Source organism: Mytilus galloprovincialis, chromosome 7, assembly GCF_965363235.1.
Source record: "Mytilus galloprovincialis chromosome 7, xbMytGall1.hap1.1, whole genome shotgun sequence".
NCBI lineage: Eukaryota > Metazoa > Mollusca > Bivalvia > Mytilida > Mytilidae > Mytilus > Mytilus galloprovincialis.
The window spans coordinates 67,720,564-67,729,655 of NC_134844.1; the positions used below are offsets into that span (position 1 = coordinate 67,720,564).

At 31.2% G+C, this 9,092-nt stretch overlaps 1 long non-coding RNA gene across 1 annotated transcript; it reads right to left on the reverse strand.

Annotated features, from left to right (window-relative positions):
* Positions 1 to 316: 316 nt before the first annotated feature.
* Positions 317 to 8,809, reverse strand: LOC143081901 (uncharacterized). Its single transcript, XR_012980144.1, has 3 exons — positions 7,772 to 8,809; positions 6,340 to 6,370; positions 317 to 570 (listed from the first exon to the last, which is right to left on the reverse strand). It is a non-coding gene; the product is annotated as an uncharacterized LOC143081901 (long non-coding RNA).
* Positions 8,810 to 9,092: the final 283 nt, after the last annotated feature.

The window sequence follows — 9,092 nt, forward strand, 5'->3', positions numbered from 1 at the left end:
TACTATTGTATTTGCAATAGCTAAGCTGTTAATTGTTTTACTTACCGAAGTCAATTGGGTATCCCATCACAACCTTAAATGAATAATGATAAAGAATAATTAAATTAATAGAAATCAGGGTATTTGTTTTGTTCATTTGAAAGACGTGCAACCAACAGTTAGACAATGCTCAAAAGGACTTACACTTGTTACAAACACATACAGAGAAAACATTATATAGTATGGTTTAAAGTACGGACTGTGTAGCGTTTAAGTGTAAAAAAAGTAAATTAGAATAAAAAATCCAACTTACCCTACAAATAGTATGTGGGTTCCGTATATAGACTTCGACTTCTTCCACAGCTTTTTTGATGTCATGAAATGTAAAGGAAGATCTATCAATACATCTATGCAGTATTTCAAAATTTAATCTTTCTGTATCTGATATCTCATCATGCATCCTATCCCATTCGTTATGCACCATTCCAAGATGAATAGCTAACTCTTTGATTTCGGTTATACTGTACTGCATTGCCAGTCGACGAACGTGTAAATCTGTTGGAATCTGCCTTAAGAACTCATTGTTGGTAACTGTAATATTCATTGAATAAAACATTTCTTCATATATACAAATTTTGTCCGATGATATTTTTTTAGTGTAATAAAGGGAATGCCAACATCACATTTGTTTACGTACGCATTTAATACATGTTTATTAAAAATGTCAACATTTCCAGTGCATTGCTTCCGGTGGATTATTTCTCCCCATGCTGTAATTATCAAACAATCCACTTCAGTATTAATATGTGGTTTGTAAATCTTTGGGTAAACATACTTATGTGTTTGCCTCTAATGAACATTTACTGTAGTTTAGCTTGCCCAACTTCTCGAGTTTACCTTAATAAACTAGTATTTGTTGAAAGCTCGATTCAAATGAGTTAATATTTACCAGAAGAAGGGGCATTTTAAAGCAAATTCCTTATATAATGTAAATGTGTCATATCTATATCAGGCTTAACAAGTTAACGCCACATGATCGTTTCGTGTACAAAAGAATAGTCAGTGACGCTTGAAAAAATAACATATTAAAAGGCCACATAAAGTTCAAAGTTGAACAGTTGTAAATTAATAAAAATCGCATGAATGTTGAATAAACTATCTATCTATCTATCTTTGAATGTTGAAAGAGGAGTGTTGTTTGTTGTAACAAGTAAATTACAAATTATGCAATTAATTTGAAAAAAACAAAGGCATTGACCACTTAAAAAATGAAGAACAAACAATGTGCTGCGATATGGATAGATTATAACATGACATTTTTCAAACATACCCCTTATCAGCCCGAGAGCCGACAGGTTCGAGTTATGATTTTGACCATGGTCTGATAAGTGGTCTGATATAAAAATGACATGTTCAGTTGTTTTTGTATAATTCAGCAGAAGACATACAGACACAAACTATTTTTTAAACTTTGAAAAAACCCATTTGTTGTAATATTTGATTTGCATTCTTTAATAATATATTTCCATGATTCAAATTTTTTTTTATACAACTTTGTTATGTTTAACACGAACAATCGTACTAAAGAGGTGTATTTTCCGGAATTTGCCGAATAACGTCGAAATGACATGCGATAATGTTACAGAAAAGCATGCGATAATAACCGGAAGCAGTTGATATGAAACGGAAGTAGTTGATATAAACCGGAAGCAGTTGATAACAAACGTCATTTCTCGCAGCTTAAACAATTCTTTAAATTAAATGAAAAATATATGAACAAATTAGTTTTATCATGGGGTACGATTATACCATTATTTCTCTATAAGTATATGTTAAAAAAAAATGTTGATATAAACCGAAAGTAGTTGATAACAAAAGTCATATCACAAGGCTAAGGCTATTCTTACAATTTAATGATTAAATATATGAACAAACAAGTTTTATCATGGGGTATATACCATTATTTCGAATATGTATATGATAAATACATGTATGTTAATACGTATAAGTCCTTAAATAGTGTAAATGTCCTAAAATGACATGAAAGCTTGAAAGGTGTACTTTGAATAAGAAGTGCTTTTTTGGTTTAGGGATGAGGATAAAAATTACGCACATGAGGCGTGCACTGTACATTTAGAACATTGAGATCGTCGTATAATATATTGTATTGCATAACAATTTTGCATATGTGTTAACGTTCGTGTCTATTAACGTAATTATAATAAAATGATAATGAGTGAACGGAATATTACCAAATCAAAATAAAATACTGTTTTGTTACATTGGTTTCTTTGAAATGCCGTTATAGATTTACCATTTGATTGACACTTGAAAAAAAAACAAAAAACAATTCAATGCGCTGTTGTCGTACATTAAAAATCAATATATGCTGTAAAGAACTTAAATAATTCTTAAAGACTGAATGGCATTCCTGATCAAGACATGTCATTTTGATATTAAATTGTAGCTTTTATATATTTTCGTAAATCTTGTGCTTTGCTGTTTTGCTATTTACAGATTCAACCTATACATTATAGTTTTCAAGAAAATGTTCAATGTATAACAAACCATGTCAAAAAGTAATCGTAGTTTAACAACATATATAAGAACTAGCCAATGGTTTAGGGAATATCCTATTAGTATGTTTTTAATTGCTGACTATGTGTTAAAAAGTTGTATCTATCTGCATGATTTGTTATAGTACTTTAGGCTGGTGCATGTAGTAAGTGTTCCTTTATTGCCGTCATTATGAATATGTATCAAATATTTCCAAATAAATATAACGCCTACAACAGACAAACAATTATATCCTTTCCCTGTAATGTAGGGAGGCTACCATAATTTATTTCTGGGTTTATAAGTTACGATTCAAACTTTTTAAAAATAAACAATATAGCGGTCATGTACAAATATATGAAGACAAGATGTAGGGTGTTTTTTTTTTTAATTCCAGATTTAACATTTCAAATTCATGGCTGACTTATTCTGTATAACATCCATTGTTCATAAGTTCGAAAGTGTTTCTACATCAATCAAAATATCTGATAGATCGAAAGTGTATCTAGACAAGACGTGTCTGTCCACAATATCAGTATGTACAGACGTTTTTAAGTAAATAAAGATTTCGTTGGCCTCTCAAATGGGAATATTTCATGCCCGGCGGTTGAAGACTTTTTTTTATGTAACTATAGGTTAGTTATATATATATATATATCTCCGTATTTTACCTGCCGTTATCATAAAAAAATCGAAAACAAACCTCTAAACCACGATTGAAAATTTTAAAAAATGTACGACTGCCATGAAGTATATCTTAATTTTATGATGCTTACTCCTTTTGCATTTATGTTTTTTCGGAACCCTCTTGCTTTATCCATGTAGTTCCATGAAAAAAAATCACCGCTAATGTTAACTCTCCTTTTTGTAATTTTATTACATATAGTTTGAAAATATTATAAACTCATTGTTATTTTTTTTCTATTTTGAAGACCTAAACTGCCAATATTAAATGTAAGAAAAATCTAGAGAGAATTACTTGCCTCCAAATTGTTAATGAATTATGTATGGCTTATTTCTCGAACAGCACACGGATCCTTCATTTTCTTCTGCCTTTTTAATTACTTTATTTATATATTGTCAATTTAAAACAGTCTTTTGAAAACCTTTTTTGTTTGAAACAGAGTAGCAAACATCCTTATAAACATACATTTTCTTGTTTCTCATCGTCGATAGATATTGTGGAAAATAAAACATCTCATGTATACATACTATTTAACTTGCTGTTCTATGGATGCCAAGATTCGCTATGAATGCCGTACTTTGACCTATAATGGTTTTATTTTACAAATTGTGACTTGAATGGAGAGTGGTTTCATTGGCAATCATACTACATCTTCTTATATCTATATAATGAACGTCAAATATCATGGACATTGTTTCATTTTTTTCTTTCTTTTTTAGATGCTTGAGAGTAAACAGACAAAAAGAGAACACATAAGAACGAAAACAAGAATTGTTCAATATTGACAGTTAATGATGATGAGGTGTTCTAACATCAAGAATATGAAAGTAATAGCTTCTTCAAATTAACTACATGGATTTAAGAGTATTTGCAAATATATCACAATAGTTAGTATAGTGTGTTGATGTACGACGGGAATAGTTTACGACAATGTTATATTAACAATACGCTGCAACATAATTTAGCCCAAATATGAGCTCGATAAATATCTAAAATTGTCCATCCTGTACCCTCAATGTTATATCCTTCCATTGTTAACAATTTTGAATAGTGACCTCTTGTACGGGCCATAACTGCATACTGTATGCAAAAATAATTACAGATGTTCGAAGAGGACGTTCATCTAATTAAGGTAATGCACAAAACTGAAAGAAAGTCACAAGTCGGATATTGCCCTAAATCAGTTGATATTCAGAGTTATTGGTGAGTTCAATACAATTTTGGTCAACTGTGAAGTAATAAATGTGATGCGTTTAAATAACGGATAGATTAATTCTTACGCATGCAAGTTTCAATTCTTCTTCACAATAAATGATGAGATTGGCATTGTCAATTAAACATGTTAAAGATATTCTGAGAGTGACATTTCCTTCAAACACGTTGTATGAAACTAATTTTGAAACTGAAAATCACCACGGTAGGTAAAGTGTTCGGCTAGGAAAGGGTTTTTCCGAGTGATTTCGTCGGGCTTTTACGAGTGTGACCACTTTTTTTCGAGCGAATACTACGCAAAATGTAAACATACAGACTTACTGTCTGACAAGATTTGATATAGAAGCTTGAGTTTAATAAACAAGGATATACAAGGTGTGTCAGTATTTGAGATAAAAAGATATTATCAATCCGACATTTTGAGACTTAATTTATGTCTATGTGTTAAGACGATACTACGACATTTCCATTTGCTATTCTTTAGGTCATTGATGACCATCAAAGGTTACGACAATGTACATGTCATTTACAAAATACTAGACCAACGATTTGCGGAAGTTTTCGTTTAACACAATGAGAGTATTGACCATGAGACATGTGCAACGCAAACATTTTTTATACAAATCTTTTCCTTTGAAACTTATGGACCAAAAATACATTATATATAGAGATAACTGTAAACAGCAAGAATGTTCAGTAAAGTAAGATCTAGAATTAAGCCACCAAAAAAACTGAGAATTTTTCCTTCATGTTGAAAAGTGTCCTCTGTTTAATATGCACTGCAGTACAAAGACCAAGTTGAGTGACAGAGGCTCTTTAGAGTCTCTAGTTTGTTTAATAAAATCCCATAACTCGGAAACATATTATCTGAAATTTATAAAATTCGAAAGGGGGGATACCTTGAGCAAAATATATTAACAATTCACCGAAGTTTCATGTAAATTGGTTACAGCGTTTTTGAGTTATTGTCCGACATGCTGATGACGAGCGGTCAACGGCATACCATGATACGAGTCATTTAAAACTCCGAGGTTAACCACGAAAAGTATTATTAACTGTGACAACCATAATAACATAAAATGAAGTTGACAAGATTATGAGTCGCCTGCACTATGTTCTAAAGACAATTTTATAAATGATCCAATAATTTCTAATTTGGTACTGGAAGGTTGTGGTAGAACATTTTACGAACAGAAAATTTGCATTAAATTGAAAAAGGTTAATTTTGATCAACTTAGTAATATGTTTTGGTAATATATGATATTTTCATTCATTAATTTACATTGTATAAACTAGAAAAACCATTTTTTTACATTTTTAAAAGTTTTTTTCATATTAAAATTTTCGTTAATAAAATGAACCGTTTGTTTAAAAACCCGGACGGTTTCACAGTTCCTCTCGAAAAACTCCCGGACAATAACAAGCACTGAATGTAATGGTTAAATTCAAGGACATTGTGCTACTTTGTTTCAAAATATATTTGATATTCAAAATAAGATGGGTAGTCAGGTAAAAAACTATTATAATTACGAATTAGCAGTTAATTTACCTGATCGCATGTTTCATCACTCGAAGAAGCCTGATCTACATTCGAAAAAAATGGACAGATTCGCTCGGAAAAACACGATCCTAGTTGGACACTAAACCTACCGTGACCACACTGAATACAAATGAGATAGGACACGATTATGCTACATATATACTGATATATTCTTTTATAAGGTAAAGGTGAAGGGTGCGTTTGTGTAAAATAAAAATAAAAGTATTTGGTATAATGGTGCATTGGTGTAACGATATATGGTTTGCATGTGCATCGTTTTAGAAAAAAAAATGTTAGTTAACACTTTGGTTTGTACTGTATGCATAAAAACAGCTATCTTATAAAATTGTAAAAAAATATACATTACTTGGGCATTCTTTTCCACAGTTAATGTTTGTCTGAAAAATATTATATATTATCGGAAAATAAGTTAATTGGGAATAGATCTAGAAAAACAACAGCAAATATATTCATTATACTTTACCTTACTCGCACTATCATATAGATGTAAGAAGAAGTGGTATGAGTGCCAATGATACAACTCTAAATCCAAGTAAAAAAAAGTAAACCATTATAGGTGAAGGTACGGTCTCCAACGCGGAGTCTTGGCTCACTCCGAACAGCAAGCTATAAAATGCCCCCCAAAAAACCAAGTGCAAAATCATTCAAACGGGAAAACCAACGGTCTCATCTATATAAAAACGAGAAAAACTTATGAACCACATCAAAACTTCCTGACTTAGGACAGGTGCAAAACATTGCAGCGGGTTAAACTTCTTAATGGTACAAAACATTCACCTAATCTGAAACAAATATGTCCATGTTTAATTAATCAAATAGCCGGGTCAAAATTATGATTTGATTTGTGATGTAAATATATGATTTCACCATAGAATATGCATGTGCACTAAATTTTAAATAGATTTGACGTGAAAACAAGTTCGATGTTAAGTACCTTTAATAAAAATAATTCTGCTGATAAAAAGCGACATAACAAATATGAGTGTTTTTTTTGTTACTAAAAATCAATTTTCGTTTTGGGGTAAATGAGTTCGATCTTTACATTTTTAAAATGCAATGACTGGCAATGTTACACAAATCAAAGTATTGTGAAAATCACATACAAAACATTTAACACAAAACTACAAAAAAAAATGTCCCCAGCACAACAACACAATGGCGAGCTGTATAAGTAACGAGCCATGTCTAAAGGATATAACCAAAATTGACCAACCAGCAAACGTAAATAATAATCAAAGCCAAAGAAAAGAATTATATAACACGTAATTAAGATGATAAGTCAGTACCTAGAATATTTATTTTCAATACCACCATGTATTATTTGTGAAGTTTATAAATAATAATTATCAAAAAGTTGTTTTTTTTTCGAAATAGGACGAGACGTTCTTTGACATACATGTAACCCTTGTTCACCAACATTTTGCGCAGACATTTGTGATGTTTTACAAAGTTTGAGTTGCAGCTGCAAGTTCATGAATACCGAAAGAGTTGGGATATGTATATGCTATATATGCAGGTGAAGTTGTTATATTGCAACTAAGGTGTACTTGATATTGATAAAGCACACATAGTAAGTTTCAATAGTCATACATATATATATATAGTGATTCCAACATTATGCTTATATGGTTCTGTGTTTTTTCTGGTATGCCACATACAAGTATTGAACACGAAAATTAGAGTTACACAAAACAACATAAAAGACTGTATAACAAAGCATCAAAAGAATTATTTATAACAGTCATAATTATTTTATTTTATCCTTTACTCATATCTACCTTTTGTACAACCCAGGAAGAGAGAATATGTTCAGTATGCTCAATTTGGTGCTTTTGACATATCCATGAACCATCTTGTTCTTCAACTTCTGACATTGACAGGATACAAGGATCTATAGGTGAACTGCAAATCAAACTCATTTTAAAAGAGCCTTTATATGTAAGAGATCCTGTTCTGCTGGTCTTGACGTAAAGCTGTCTTATATGTTCGACAGCAACAGCTATACGTTTCATGAGACTATATGCTAGATATCTGTCTATGAGATATAGATGCTTTTCGTGTACTAGTCGAATACAAATGAGGTTATCATCACAGGTAACATACATATCTACTGATGGGTATATACTAAAAACAGCTGACTTATGAAAAAGCATTTGATGGTTTTCCTGTCCGTATTTTTTCACTAACCATATACTCAAACAGTAGGTTATGAATCTAAATGCGAAATCTGATGGTATCTTTGCAATTTCCGCGGATGGACTAAATGCAAATGCGATGTTTCTTTTTATGAAAGTAGGTGACGCAAGATAACCAGTTGTATCGTAGTTTTCAACCATGGTAGGGACAAAGTAGAATTCAGCTTGAACGGGGAAAGGCTGTTGTTCTACTAGTAAGAAAAGATGTGTCATGATTTTCAGTAAATATTCTTGATGTTTTCTTAATGTTGCGATTCTAGACTTTTGCCAGACATCTTCTATAGATTTTTTCGCGATTATACCTCTCTGACTATTTGAAATTAATGGTTTATTTCTACGTATGCCACCTTCCGAAAATCTCTTATCTCCAATTATTATGAAAAAGGCATCAATCACGAAAGTCGGGGAAAGAATGATATGTTGATCTAAATCCGATTTGTCAAAATACAAGACTCGCCCAACTGAATACTGAAACTTTAGAAACACGCGTAGTTCTTCATCTGTCAGAGGTGGAAAAAGCTGACCACAGTTAATCATCTTTATATAATCCAGGGTTATCACAGGAATATTACTATATTTTAGAGCGTCAAATTCTAACAATAGTCGACGTCTGATTTCAAATTCCAACTGAAAATGTACATATCGTCATTACTATTGTTAACTTTTAATTATTTAACCTTCCAATCAAATGAATTTCTGCATGTATTTATTCGAAAGGATCAGTAGTTTACTTTTTTTTTTTAGAGTTAACGTTTATGCTCCTGTTATTTTTTACCTGTTTTACTTTCATAACTTCAATTGATTTGTTCTTAGATATTTGACAATCAATCAATAAATTTTAAATCATCAGTGTGTTATTTGAACAGGACATTTACATTAGTTTTGTGTTTGGTTTTGTATGATT